At 38.4% G+C, this 15,866-nt stretch overlaps 1 protein-coding gene across 1 annotated transcript in view; it reads right to left on the reverse strand.

Moving 5' to 3' along the window:
• The window catches only part of SPTLC2 (serine palmitoyltransferase long chain base subunit 2), a 120,507-nt gene that overhangs the window by 54,832 nt on the left and 49,809 nt on the right, over positions 1-15,866 (reverse strand). The gene's annotated exons all lie outside the window — the stretch shown is intronic.

Genomic DNA, 15,866 nt, shown 5'->3' on the forward strand with positions numbered 1-15,866 from the left:
TTCCCTGGTGGCACAGTGGTTAAGACTCTGTGCTCCCAATGCCTGGAGCCCGGGTTCGATCCCTGGTCAGGGAACTAGATCCCACATGCATGCCACAACTAACAGTTCACATGCCACAACTAAGGAGCCCATGAGCCGCAACTAAGGAGCCCGCCTGCTGCAACTAAGACCCGGCACAACCAAATAAATAAATAAAATAAATATTAAAAAAAAAGATTGAGAAAGTTATTCCTCTTCAACAAACAAAACAGAGACTGGGCTATAAAGCTGACAAATTATAAGTGATGAGAAGAAATGGCCATTCATCTCAGCCAAACAGTAACTGAACAAATCAAATCATGGAAAAAAATCTTTAAAATTAATTTTATTATGAAATAAAACTAAGGTAGTTCACCCACTTCAATCTTAAAAAAATAACAATAATACGATTCACAGTAGTTTAATTAAGAGTTTAGTTCCCTTATATCATCTTACCACATCTTCTGCAACATGAGGGACATCGACTTCGGGGCTCCTTTCCTGTCCAAGGGGAACATCCTCAAACTCCTTATTTATGTTATGCATTAATAACAACATTCTACTAAATGAACAAGTCTACATTTGTTCAAAGGTTAGCTTCCAGCCTGCTGCCTGTGGGCATCTTAACAGCCAGCTTAAAACAAACTCTGAAACAAGACGCAAAAGGAGAGACCACTCTTGTGGCAAGAAATTTTTATTAGCACTTGGACTTGGAAGAAGAAATAGACAGACCGTGCTACAAAAGCTCTTGAGTATTCAGGATAGATTTCTCAAGCGGAGAGGGAGGTTAAAGGGGTTACTGATCCATGGAGAGGAAAGAGGTAGGCTTTCATTTGTACGGGCGATTACTCACAACTAAACTTAGCTGTTTTTCTGATAATTCGCAGACAAGAAATCAGAAAATTAAAAATAGATTATGAAGTGGATGCAGTTCAGGAAAGCTACATTCTACTTGAAGACAAAATATTGAGAAAACTTATCTTGTGTGTGAGCTCAATTTTCTCTACCTGTAAAGTGGTTATACTGCTTGCTGATTGCAGAAGGCTTAAGCCACTCGTTAAGAAGCCCTTTTTGCTAGATAATAAAGAGGCTACTTTACAGAAAGAAAATCTTTTTCTTTGATTGCTGGTAATTTACTAAAGTGATATATATTCCATAGGAAAAATCCATTTAGATAGAAAAATTAGTAAGAAACATAAAATCAATAAGATCTGAATTTGCTTCAAATAATTAGCTGGATTTAAGGAAGTTTAAGGGGGTTTTTGGGGGTGGGGGTGAGGGAGGAGGAGAAGGAAGGAGGAAAACCAAGAAAAGGGGAAGCTGAACAAAAGAAGAATTTATTTGTGGCTCTGAAACCAGTCCTTTCTGGAATCTTACCCCTACCACTAGACTATAAGCATTTTCAAAGGCAAGGATCATGTACTGTTCAACTCTGTACCCCTCAACAGCATACCCACCACAAGATACAGAGCAAGTGCTTGAGAAATGTTTGATAAATGAAGAATTAAATATTTCTCAACAGTGTTCTAGGCAGTAAGTTACAAGAAAGGAGGGATCTAATCTACTTTCCAGCATTAGATATACTGTTAAACTGTACTGTGGCTAAGAATTAAACTGTGTTCACTAGAAAACTTGATTTTTACTTAGATGAATCTCTAATAGTGAAATAAACAAATTGCATAAAAGCAGATACATAATAATAAAGAAAAAAGTGGAACCCAAATATTCCTAGGCTCAGAAAGCATAGGGATTGGAAAGAAGGGTACCCAGGTTCAACCAAATGAAAAGCCCGCCTGCCAAAGGTAACAAGTGGATGTCAGCACCCCCTCTCCAGAAGCAGGAAATTCTCTTTATGACCACTCCCACCGCAACCCTCTCTCAAGACTGTTTTCTTTAACAGTTCTGCCCCCTCAGCATGGGGATCCTGGAATACTTAAAAAAAAAAAAAAAAAAGCTTCAAAAAAAAGGATGGGCAGAGAATTTGAATAGAAATTAAAAAAAAAAAAAAAAAGCTTCTCAGTTCTAATTAGCTTTTGACAGTTCCTGGGATTCTCAAGGTGATCATTTAACACCTCATTAACAAGTCTATTATAGGAATTAATTCAAATGAGCCAAACCGAATTTTAATTAAACCTCGATCTGCCCAAGGTATTCTTTTTCTTCCTCCTATGCCAACAGCCACCTGAATGAGCTCTCAGTTCCCTTCAATACTAAGAAGTACAAAAAGTGCAGTTTTCTACAAAGAAAGTTATTTCTGTCATCATATTAAAATTTATCTAGTAAAATGTACCTATCTAGTTTATTTTGTTCCACAATTTGGCCATTCTGGCTTAACATTCAAGTATACAAGCAACGTACTTTAAGAACCCATCCATTTTCTAATATTTCTCGATCATGTGTGTGTTCATTCATTCACCAAATTTATCAAAAGGCTACTAGATTTCAGACACTAAGCTAGGTGCTGTGCTTGTTATTAACTACACCTTTGGACAGAAATAAAATACATCAAAGCACAACTCTGGAAAATGGAAAAGCGCAATTTTAGTTCCTTTGGTCAGACATTTTGCCTTGATTCATAAATAGATCTTACAGCTAAATTTCTATTACTATACGTGGATTAGTGACATGTGAAGTAAAATCTAGAATTTCAAATGTCTCGTGTAATTTGTCAGAATTTCCTAGGTCTCATTTTTTTCTACTCACCAGCCTGTTCTAACTCAGTATATCTACTCAAGGTACAAACACAATTCCTAACCATTGTTATCTTAGGTAAGACAGCTCTTAGGTGGTTTCTAGGTAAGACAGCTCTCATTATCTACCCATCACTCTAGTCACATGGCCCTCTCTTCTTTGAGAAAAGGATAGGAATTGGAGGGGAAATGTGGAAAAGATTGGGAGAAAGAAGAAAGGAGTGCTTACAAAGTAGGGTAGGGAAAGGATCTCAACTTCCCCTGCATGTTGCAGCTTTTCTGAAGGCTCTACACTCTTATCACCAAAGAATAACACGTCTTCCCACAAAAAAGATGAAAACATTTATCAATAATCAACCACAGACTATTCGTGTGTATGTTTAAGCCTTACTTTCAAACTTATCTTAGGCAGGATTTACTTTCATGTAAGTTATTAATGTACTCTGGAGTCTAAAACAAAAAGTTTTAAATATAAAAGTAACATATTCAATCTGGTAAAATAAAATTCTAATAGTACAGAAAATTATTAAAAAAAAAAAAAATAGAAGTTTCCCTCCTCCACCCAGCCACCTCCATTCCCACTCCCAGCAAGAAGCTCCAGGCTCTGTTTCTGGCTCTCTTCGTGGCTAGTACCAAAATGCTGAATAATAAACTTACACCTCTGTTGCCTCTTTCGTCAACCTTGGATGGTGCTTAGATAAGGCATCTGTACTCCTACTTTCCATGTTTCCTCCACTAATCACCACCACTTTTTGTAATATTACTATTTTAAAATTCTTCTAGTGGCTAGTTATCTTTATAAATTTAAAGACTATTTCTTTCTTTTTTCTTATTTTTGGCTGCGCTGCGTGGCTTGCAGAACCTTAGTTCCCCAACCAGGGACCGAACCCACAGAAGTGAAAGCACCGAGTCCTAACCACTGGACTGCCAAGGAGTTCCCTAAAGACTATTTCGTATTTCATAATGTGTTGTTTATAAACTTAAGACGGTATCTACTGACTCTGAAGAGAAAAAATAAAGTATGAATACTAATAAGATACACAGGACTCAGAAACTTAATTCATTCAGGACAAAACCAAAAATTATTAGACATGCTGAATGTGGCAATAATAAACTTCATATACTCATTGGAATTATGCTATTATTAGCCAATTAGCTACATGTTAAAGAGAAAAAAATCAAAATTCAGTAACATAAAATACTTGAGATATACAGTCAAAATTATAATGAAGGGGGGGCAATAGAGGGGTGAGGGGTGGGAGGCACAAACTACTGGGTGTAAGATAGGCTCAAGAATGTAGTGTACAACACAGGGAATATAGCCAACATTTAGTAATAACTGTAAATGGAAAGTAACCTTTAAAAATTGTTTAAAAAATTAAAAATTTTTTAAATTAAAAAAAATCTTATTTACATTTAAAAATTGCAATGGAAAGGCTTAGAGATTTCATTATATGTTTAGTATTTTATGACTGGGACAACAATTGTAACATCTATCATATAAGTCTATTGATTGACTTACACACTTTGAAGAAAACATTGTGTTCAAACATTAAGCACTGGCTCTGTGAGACAAAATTATAAATGTGAGATATAAAGTTGTGAAACATGGCTTTTGGAAGGAAAAAATGAATCAGCACAAAGGTGTCATAAAAGACAGCATTTCAGTTTGTTGTGAAGAATGAACAGAATTTCAGTGACAGGAGGATGAGCATTCTGTCAAGAGGCACCAAATTGGTTTAAATGAGGGTACAGGAAAAGATGGTTAAGCTAAAATCAAACTATAGAGGATCTCAAACATCATATAAAGAATTGAACTTTATTCTGCAGGTAACTAGGAGTTACTAAAGACTGTTATTCTCTATTTCGGCATCTTTAGGCAGACAACAACAGAAGCTGTATGTTAGGAAGATTAATAAGTGGTACAGGAAAGACTGAAGCAAGGAGAAGGCAGTTATGGGTGGTGCAATTGTTTAAGGAACAGGGAGTCAGGGTCTGAAATAGTCACATGGCAGTGGGAATAAGCAGAAGTGACAGGCAGAATCAACAGATTTTGACTTAGACATGGGGAAACATGGCTACGATTTCAGGCCTACATAACCTGAAGACAATTACATATTTAGTTGAGAAGATGAAGAGAGGATACAATGAGAAAAAGCAGCATAACTTCTGTGCTGTTCCTGTTAAAGATACGTAGGCTGAATCTTAATCATGAGGAAACACTAGAGGAACACAAATTGAGGGATATTCTGTATAATAACTGGCCTATAATTGTTAAAAGTGTCAACGTCATGGAAGTCAAAGAAAGACTGAGGAACTGTGACTGAAGAAGAGTAAAGAGACATGACAACTAAGTACAAAAGGTGACTCTAAACCACATCCACAGCCACAGGATGCTGGTCTGAGGAACAGACAGTAATAATGTATCATTATTAGTTACTGAAATAATTAATAACATGTTCATATTAGTTAATTAAATAACATATTAGTGTAAATTTCTTGCTGTGGTCGGTTGTATTATGGTTATGTAAGAAAATGCCTTTGTAGGAAGCACACACTAAAGCATTTGGGATGATGGGGCTTCAGATCAGCAACTAACTCAATTGGTTCAGGAAAAAAGTTTTTTTTGTGCTGTACTTCCAACTTTTATGTAACTTTGTGATTGTTTTACAAATAAGAAAAAGATTTAAAAACATTATGATGAGGGGACTTCCCTGGTGGTCCAGTGGTAAAGAATCCGCCTTCCAAAGCTGGGGATGTGGGTTCGATCCCTGGTTGGGGAACTAAGATCCCGCATGCCTCAGGGCAACTAAGCCCACATGCCACAACTAGGGAGCGTGCACGGCACAAACTACACAGCCCATGCACTCTGGAGCCCACGTGCCACAACTAGAGAGAAGCCCTTGTGCCGCAATGAAGAGCCCATGTGCCGCAATGAAAGATCCCGCATGCCACAACTAAGACCGGACACAGCCAAAAATATAAATAAATAAGTAAATAAAATAAATGTTAAAAAAAAATTATGATGAGAAACATCAACTCTGCCATATGACTACAGGTCTACTTCACAGAATTTAGGGACAAACATTTTAAATTACTGTGACCTGTTTTTCATAATTTTTAGTTCTCTTCCCCAGCCTCCAGTTCCTTAAAGCCAATAAGGAAAAGGAAGAACACCAAGGAAGATTAGAATGCTCCTGTTTTTCCCTACAATGTCCATTTGTTTCCAGAAGTTGCAGGAAGTTTCAAAAAATGAAATAATATATACATTTAAAAATAAAAGACATAGGAAAGATGATCATTATACAGCAACAAGAGACATGCACTACATATCAACAAGGGTTCATATTGGGCCAAGAAAGAAGAAAATAAATACTTTTGTAGAGGTAATATATGAGCTCCTTAAGATCCTAAATCAGTCTCAAAAATGAAATTCTGCCTCAAATTTATGATCATATATAAAATGCTAACAGCTCCAATAACAGAGTAGCTTAGAGAAGATATATAAATTCATGATCTTAAAACATACATCCACACACACACACACACACAGACACAGACACACACACACACACCTTTCAAACACAGTATGTTCAGAAAAGTGAATCTGAGTCTCAAAGGGGTAAGGGTGTGGTAAGGCGATTAGAACCCATAGATGGTAGTGCAAGTGGCCCAGGGAAAAAACAAACCAAAAAATGCTGTGCTGTTCAAGATGGCGGAGTAGAAGGACGTGTGCTCACTCCCTCTTGCGAGAGCACAGGAATCACAACTAACTGCTAAACAATCGTTGACAGGAAGACACTAGAACTCACCAAAAAAGATACCCCACATCCAAAGACAAAGGAGAAGCCACAATGAGAGGGAAGGAGGGGTGCAATCACAATAAAATCAAATCCTATAACCACTGGGTTGGTGACTCACAAACTGGAGAACACTTACACCACAGAAGTCCACCCACTGGAGTGAAGGTTCTGAGCCCCACGTCAGGCTTCCCAACCTGGGGGTCCGGCAACAGGAGGAGGAATTCCTAGAGAATCAGATTTTGAAGACTAGAGGGATCTGACTGCAGCACGTCAGACTACACTCTTGGAGGGCACACAGAAAGTAGTGTGTGCATCAGGACCCAGGGGAAGGAGCAGTGACCCCATAGGAGACTGAACCAGACCTACCTGCTACTGTTGGAGGGTCTCCTGCAGAGGCAGGGGGTGGCTGTGGCTCACCACGGGGACAAGGACACTGGCATCAGAAGTTCTGGGAAGTACTCCTTGGCGTGAGCCCTCCTAGAGTCCGCCATCAGTCCCACCAAAGAGCCGGGTAGGCTCCAGTGCTGGGTTGCCTCAGGCCAAACAACCAACAGGGAGGGAACGCAGCCCCACCCATCAACAGACAAGCAGATTAAAGTTTTACTGAGCTCAGGTAGGCTCCAGTGCTGGGTCGCCTCAGGCCAAACAACCAACAGGGAGGGAACGCAACCCCACCTGTCAACAGACAAGCAGATTAAAGTTTTACTGAGCTCGGCCCACCAGAGCAACACCCAGCTCTACCCACCACCAGTCCCTCCCATGAGGAAGCTTGCACAAGCCTCTTAGATAGCCTCATCCACCAGAGGGCAGACAGTAGAAGCAAGAACTACAATTCTGCAGCCCATGGAATGAAAACCACATTCACAGAAAGACAGACAAAATGAAAAGGCAGAGGACTATGCACCAGATGAAGGAACAAGATAAAACCCCAGAAAAACAACTAAATGAAGTGGAGATAGGCAACCTTCCAGAAAAAGAATTCAGAATAATGATAGTGAAGATGATCCAGGACCTCAGAATAAGAATGGAGGCAAAGACTGAGAAGATGCAAGAAATGTTTAACAAAACCTAGAAGAATTAAAGAACAAACAAACAGAGATGGACAATACAATAACTGAAATGAAAACTACACTAGAAGGAATCAACAGCAGAATAACTGAGGCAGAAGAACGGATAAGTGACCTCGAAGACAGAATGGTGGAATTCACTGCTGCGGAACAGCATAAAGAAAAAAGAATGAAAGGAAATGAAGACAGCCTAAGAGACCTCTGGGACAACATTAAATGCAACAGCATTCGCATTATAGGGTTCCAGGAGGAGAAGAGAGAGAGAAAGGACCCAAGAAAATATTTGAAGAGATTATAGTCGAAAACTTCCCTAACATGGGAAAGGAAATAGCCACCCAAGTCCAGGAAGTACAGAGAGTCCCAGGCAGGATAAACCCAAGGAGAAACACACTGAGACACACAGTAATCAACTTGACAAAAATTAAAGACAAAGAAAAATTACTGAAAGCAACAAGGATAAAACGACAAATAACATACATGGAAACTCCCATAATGTTAACAGCTGATTTCTCAGCAGAAAATCTAGAAGCCAGAAGGGAGTGACATGATCATACTTAAAGTGATGAAAGGGAAGAACCTACAACCAAGATTACTCTACCCGGCAAGTATCTCATTCAGATTCAACAGAGAAATCAAAAGCTTTATAGACAAGCAAAAGCTAAGAGAATTCAGCACCACCAAACGAGCTCTACAACAAATGCTAAAGGAATTTCTCTAAGTGGAAAACACAAGAGAAGAAAAGGACCTACAAAAACAAACCCATAACAATTAAGAAAATGGTAATAGGAACACACATGTCGATAATTACCTTAAACGTGAATGGATTAAATGCTCCAACCAAAAGACACGGGCTTGCTGAATGGATACAAAAACAAGACCCATATGTATGCTGTCTACAAGAGACCCACTTCAGACCTAGGGACACATACAGACTGAAAGTGAGGGGATGCAAATGGAAATCAAAAGAAGCTGGAGTAGCAATACTCGTATCAGATAAAATAGACTTTAAAATAAAGACTGGTACAAAAGACAAGGAAGGACACTATATAATGATCAAGGGATCAATCCAAGAAGAAGATATTACAATTATAAATATGTATGCACCCAACACAGAAGCACCTCAATACATAAGGCAAATGCTAACAGCTATAAGAGGAAATCGACAGTAACACAATAACAGTGGAGGACTTTAACACCTCACTTACACCAATGGACAGGTCATCCAGGCAGAAAGTTAATAAGGAAACACAAGCTTTAAATAACACAATAGAGCAGATAGATTTAATTGACATTAATAGGACATTCCATCCAAAAACAGCAGATTACTCTTTCTTCTCAAGTGCACACGGAACATTCTCCAGGATAGATCACATCCTGGGTCACAAATCAAGCCTTGGTAAATTTAAGAAAATTGAAATCATATCAAGCATCTTTTCTGACAATGCTATGAGGTTAGAAATTAATTACAGGGAAAAAAATGTAAAAAATACAAACACATGGAGGCTAAACAATACATTATTAAATAACCAAGAGATCACTGAAGAAATCAAAGAGGAAATCAAAAAATACCTAGAGACAAATGACAATGAAAACACAATGATCCAAAACCTAAGGGATGCAGCAAAAGCAGTTCTAAGAGGGAAGTTTATAGCAATACAATCCTACCTCAAGAAACAAGAAAAATCTCAGACAAACAATCTAACCTTACACCTGAAGGAACTAGAGAAAGAAGAACAAACAAAACCCAGTTAGTAGAGGGAAAGAAATCATAAAGATCAGAGCAGAAATAAATGAAATAGAAACAAAGATCAATAAATCTAAAAGCTGGCTGAGAAGATAAACAAAAGAGATAAACCTTTAGCCAGACTCATCAAGAAAAAGAGGGAGAGGACTCAAATCAATAAAATTAGAAATGAAAAAGGAGAAGTTACAACAGACAGCACAGAAATACAAAGCATCCTAAGAGACTACTACAAGCAACTGTAAGCCAATCAAATGGACAACCTGGAAGAAATGGACAAATTCTTAGAAAGGTATAACCTTCCAAGACTGAACCAGGAAGAAACAGAAAATATGAACAGACCAATCACAAGTAATGAAATTAAAACTGTGATTAAAAATCTTCCAACAAACAAAAGTCCAGGACCAGATGGCTTCACAGGTGAATTCTATCAAACATTTAGAGAAGAGCTAACACCCATCCTTCTCAAACTCTTCCAAAAAATTGTGGAGGAAGGAACGCTCCAAAACTCATTCTATGGGGCCACCATCACCCTGATTCCAAAATCAGACAGAGATACTACAAAAAAAAGAAATTACAGGAAAATACCACTGATGAATATAGATGCAAAAGTCCTCAACAAAATACTAGCAAACAGAATCCAACAGCACATTAAAATGATCATACACCATGATCAAGTGGGGTTTATCTCAGGAATGCAAGGATTCTTCAGTATACGCAAGTCAAACAGTGTGATAAACCATATTAACAAATTGAAGGAGAAAAACCATAAGATCATCTCTATAGATGCAGATAAAGCTTTTGACAAAATTCAACACGATTTATGATAAAAACTCTCCAGAAAGTGGGCATAGAGGGAACCTACCTCAACATAATAAAGGCCATATATGACAAACCAAGAGCAAACATCATTCTCGATGGTGAAAAACTGAAAGCATTTCCTCTAAGATCAGGAACAAGACAAGGATGCCCACTCTCGCCACTATTATTCGACATAGTTTTGGAAGTCCTAGTCATGGCAATCAGAGAAGAACAAGAAATAAAAGGAATACAAATTGGAAAAGAAGTAAAACTGTCACTGTACAGAGCTCAATATACATTCTCTATACACAGAGAATCCTAAAGATGCCACCAGTAAACTACTAGAGCTAATCAATGAATCTGGTAAAGTTGCAGGATACAAAATTAATGCACAGAAATCCCTTGTATTCCTATACACTAACAACGAAAGATCATAAAGAGAAATTAAGGAAACAATCCCATTCACCATTGCAACAAAAAGAATAAAATACCTAGGAATAAACCTACCTAAGGAGGTAAAAGACCTGTACTCAGAAAACTATAAGACACTGATGAAGGAAATCAAAGACGACACAAACAGATGGAGAGATATACCATGTTCTTGGATTGGAAGAATCAATATTGTGAAAATGACTATACTACCCAAAGCAATCTACAGATTCAGTGCAATCCCTATCAAATTACCAATGGCATTTTTTACAGATCTAGAACAAAAAATCTTAAAATCTGTATGGACACAAAAGACCCCAAATAGCCAAAGCAGTCTTGAGGGAAAAAAACGGAGCTGGAGGAATCAGATTCCCTGACTTCAGGTTATACTACAAAGCTACAGTAATCAAGACAGTATGGTACTAACACAAAAACAGAAATATAGATCAATGGAACAGGATAGAAAGCCCAGAGATAAACCCATGCACCTATGGTCAACTAATCTACGACAAAGGAGGCAAGGATATACAATGGAGAAAAGACAGTCTCTTCAATAAGTGGTGCTGGGAAAACTGGACAGCTACATGTAAAAGAATGAAATTAGAACACTCCCTAACACCATACACAAAAATAAACTCAAAATGGATTCGAGACCTAAATGTAAGACCGGACACTATAAAACTCTTAGAGGAAAACATAGGAAGAACACTCTTTGACATAAATCACAGCAAGATCTTTTTTGATCCACCTCCTGGAGTAATGGAAATAAAAACAAAAATAAACAAATGGGACCTAATGAGACTTAAAAGCTTTTGCAAAGCAAAGGAAACTACAAACAAGACAAAAAGACAACCCTCAGAATGGGAGAAAATATTTGCAAACGAATCAACAAAGGATTCATCTCCAAAATATATAAACAGCTCATGCAGCTCAATATTAAAAAAACAAAAAAACCAATCCAAAAATGGGCAGAAGACCTAAATAGACATTTCTCCAAAGAAGACATACAGATGGCCAAGAAGCACATGAAAAGCCGCTCAACGTCACTAATTATTAGAGAAATGCAAATCAAAACTACAATGAGGTATCACCTCACACCAGTTAGCATGGGCATCATCAGAAAATCTACAAACAACAAATGCTGGGGAGGATGTGGAGAAAAGGGAACCCCCTTGCACTACTGGTTGGAATGTAAATTGATACAGCCACTATGGAGAACAGTATGGAGGTTCCTTAAAAAACGAAAAATAGAATTACCATATGATCCAGCAATCCCACTACTGGGCATATACCCAGAGAAAACCATAATTCAAAAAGACACACGCACCCCACTGTTCACTGCAGCACTATTTACCATAGCCAGGTCATGGAAGCAACTTAAATGCCCATCGACAGAAGAATGGATAAAGAAGATGTGGTACATATATACAATGGAATATTACTCAGCCATAAAAAGGAACAAAATTGGGTCATTTGTAGGGACATGGATGGACTTAGAGACTGTCATACAGAGTGAAGTAAGTTAGAAAGAGAAAAAACAAATATCGTATATTAACACATATATGTGGAATCTAGAAAAATGGTACAGATGAACCGGTTTGCAAGGCAGAAATAGAGACACAGATGTAGAGAACAAACGTATGGACACCAAGGGGGGAAGTGTGTGTGGGGGGGTGATGGGGTGGGTGGATGAATTGGGAGTTTGGGATTGACATATATATACTAATATGTATAAAAGAGATAACGAAAAAGAACCAGTTGTATAAAAATAAATAAATAAATAAATGCTGTGCTAATTGTAGCTTATTTAAAGCCTCTAGTCCTATAATTCTTTGAATTATTTGAAACTGAAACAGGAGGAAAAAATAAGTAAAAAAAGGAAATCAAGTTCCCGGTGACTCTTCGCTGTCTTTAGCCATCTGCAAGGGAATTCCATTGCGTCGGCATCCTGTTTGGTGAGAAAAGCTTATGGAGTGGCCCCACAGGAAGGACTGTTTATGGCGAAATAAGTTTACACAACAGAGAAATTAAAAACATGCAATATATAAAACTATTATGTCTTACAAAAAGGAGAAAATATTACGTCAAAAATGAGCTTTTTCAAATAGTGCTTAATATTTGTATGCCTGGTAACAAAAGTCAGAGAATAATAGTAAGGACATGACAAGAAAACCAGCTTCTTACTTCTAATATTCCCTTAAACCAACATTAAATCTAGGACCAAGCCCTAACATTACATGATCTTTTCCCCTCTCATTCCTAAATAGAAATCATATGTGAGATATTTGCCACAAAGTAAAGAAAGAGTTCTTCCATTTGCAATATCAGCATTATCATGTAACAGTCTCTTCTGTTCATATATGGGTTACACTTTCCTTCCCCCATTCCCAACTCACAGCGCTACTGAAATTCACTGAAAGAAAAACACTGGTATAGGTCTTAGGCAAATCTGACTCTTTCTAGCAAATTTCTTCAAAATATAATCATGGGTATATTATATTCTGTACTTTTCATGAAATCTGAAGGGCCAGTAAAATTCTTAACCTATCTGAAACAGCCCACAAGCCTGCCAATATTAAAAAGCCCACAGAAACTATTCAAGAATTTGAGTTTGATACTAGACAAGGCAAGAGAACCAGTGTGTCTGTGTTTTCATACCAACCTAACACCCCTGCGGGACAAGACTCTCCCCGCTGTCCTCACCTCACTCACTCACCCTCAGGCACTCTATCTATACTATTATGCTCCTGCCACAGTGGCCTTCTTACTATTGCTGAACATGGAGTCACCTACATCTCAGGGCCTTCTAGCCCTGGATTTTCAGGGTTAAATTCCCATGTCTCTCAAGTGCTCCATAAAATCTTACCGTCTCAATGACCACCCTATTTAGAATTACAAACTGCGTCTCCAGAACTCCTCAACACCTACCTTTCTGCTTTTTCCCAGAGTACTTACCACTTTCTAGCAACTGTATAATTTATTTCCCTTATTAGAAACCCCGCAAGGCAGGAATTTGGGGGTATTTTATTCTTTGATGAATCAGCACCTACCACACACTGCAGGCACTCAAATATTTGGTGAATGATTAATAAAACTTCAATTTTTCTATGGTACAGTAATCTCTGGGATTAATACAACAGCCCACTACCCTCTACAGCCCCAGTAACCCCCAAGTACACACCTCATTCAAATGATGTGCTTGGATGCCCACTGCCTATGGATTCTGATTCACAGAGTCTATCATGTAGCAAGATACTCAATGTTTGTGGAATTAATGAAATTCAATCTTCTGAACATATGAGATTAAGTTTCTCTTAAGGTAGGTGACTTCTATTATAAAATCACACTCAGATAATTAATTGCAGATACCTCTATTTTAAAGGTCACCTTAAGGCATAGTCAAAAGGCTACTGACTGGTTCCACCTTTTTTTCTTCAAGGACAATGAAAAGATGCATTAAATGATGTCATAAAAATAAGCATTGCCTTAACCCACTCAAATCTAAAAGAAATCAGGCCAAATTTAAATAGGATCAGGTAGCAGGCTTTATGAGAAGTGGTTAGATTTTTATTATCCTCTATTCTGGGAGAGAAACAACGTAACCAGTAGAAGTCTGTCACACTAATTAAAAGTTTTAGGGACTAATTTTTTTTTTTTTTTTTTTTTTTTTTTTTTTTTTTTTTTTTTTTTTTTTTTTTTTTTAGAAATTCACGTTCTTTTGTTTATTTATTTATGACTGTGTTGAGTCTTCGTTTCTGTGTGAGGGCTTTCTCTAGTTGCGGCAAGCGGGGGCCACTCTTCATCGCGGTGCGCGGGCCTCTCACCATCGCGGCCTCTCTTGTTGCGGAGCACAGGCTCCAGACGCGCAGGCTCAGTAATTGTGGCTCACGGGCCCAGTTGCTCCGTGGCATGTGGGATCTTCCCAGAGCAGGGCTCGAACCCGTGTCCCCTGCATTGGCAGGCAGATTCCCAACCACTGCGCCACCAGGGAAGCCCGGGACTAATTTTAAAATATATTATCTAAAGGCTGGTAGTGGCAAGTTTTAAAAATGGCCACAAATTCTTTGACCTGACTCCCATTTGCGGTGGAGTCTGATTCCCTATGCCCTGCAATCTGGGCTGGCCTTGGTGACTTGCTTGTTAACAACAGATCACAGAAGGCCATGGGGTTTCAGCAGGTTCTTTGGGAATGCTTGCTCTCTGCAGGGTCCTATCTGGATACCTGGTCACCACGCTGTGAGGAGCCCACGCCACATGGAAAGGACACGTGAAGGTGCTCTGGTCAACAGCCTCCGCTGAGCCTAACCTTCAAGTCACTCCAGCCCAGGTGATGTGTAAGTGAAGAAGCCTCCGGATGATCCCAGCCCCCAGCCATCAGAGTCTTCCCCAGCCGCCTGGGTCTTCCAAGTTCAAGCCCCAGACATTGTGGAGCAAAGACAAGCTATCCCTGCTGTGCCCTGACCGAATTCCTGACCCGCAGAAATCTGTGAGCATAATAAGATGGCTGTTGTTTCACACCACTAAGCTTAGGGGGTGGTTAGAGAGGCAACAGATAAACTGGAAAATGAGTGCTAACCCAAAGTCTATATCTAATTACCATATTTCATTTTCTGTCTACCAGTAGAGCCTAGATTTCATTATTTAGCACAGATAAGTCATTTATCCAGAGGTCACGCATCACATGGATCCATGCTCTAGGATAGGGCAAAGAAATTATCCAAGGTAATTTTGAGAGCTGTTACCATTCGTTTTTCAGTCACCTAAAACTGTGTGCTGAATCAACAAGGCTGATGCACCTATGTCAAATAACTAGCTAAGTGCTAGCTTGTACATATATATACATATCTGAGCATAGATACACATACATTTACATATATGAGCATATATGTACACTCAGGTCAAAGCATACTATTTCTAGTAATACCTTATATGAGAGAGAGAAGATAACGTTGTAGCTTTGTTAGCAGGGAGCTTCTCACAAGGCTCCATGCGGTATTCACGACATTAATGAATTATATTCTTCCCCAAGGAATCAATTTATGAAACTGAAAATGATCAACACTTCCAAGAGATAACAAGGATGCATGTACCACAGATCAGAAAAAATATTAAGGGAAAATTCTGATTTAAGAAAACAGGCTTAAATCAATGAAAATGAAACATACTACTTTTTTCTTGATTTTCAATGCACATCAGATCAACCTTACCATAAAATATTATACAGCTGAAGAGTCGAGCGCTCAAGGCTGATAACATGAAATATTTCACTAGAGCAAAAGTGATTTCAGAAGCATTAAAAAAGCAAAAAGCAAATGTA

Source organism: Balaenoptera ricei, chromosome 2 (genome assembly GCF_028023285.1).
Source record: "Balaenoptera ricei isolate mBalRic1 chromosome 2, mBalRic1.hap2, whole genome shotgun sequence".
NCBI lineage: Eukaryota > Metazoa > Chordata > Mammalia > Artiodactyla > Balaenopteridae > Balaenoptera > Balaenoptera ricei.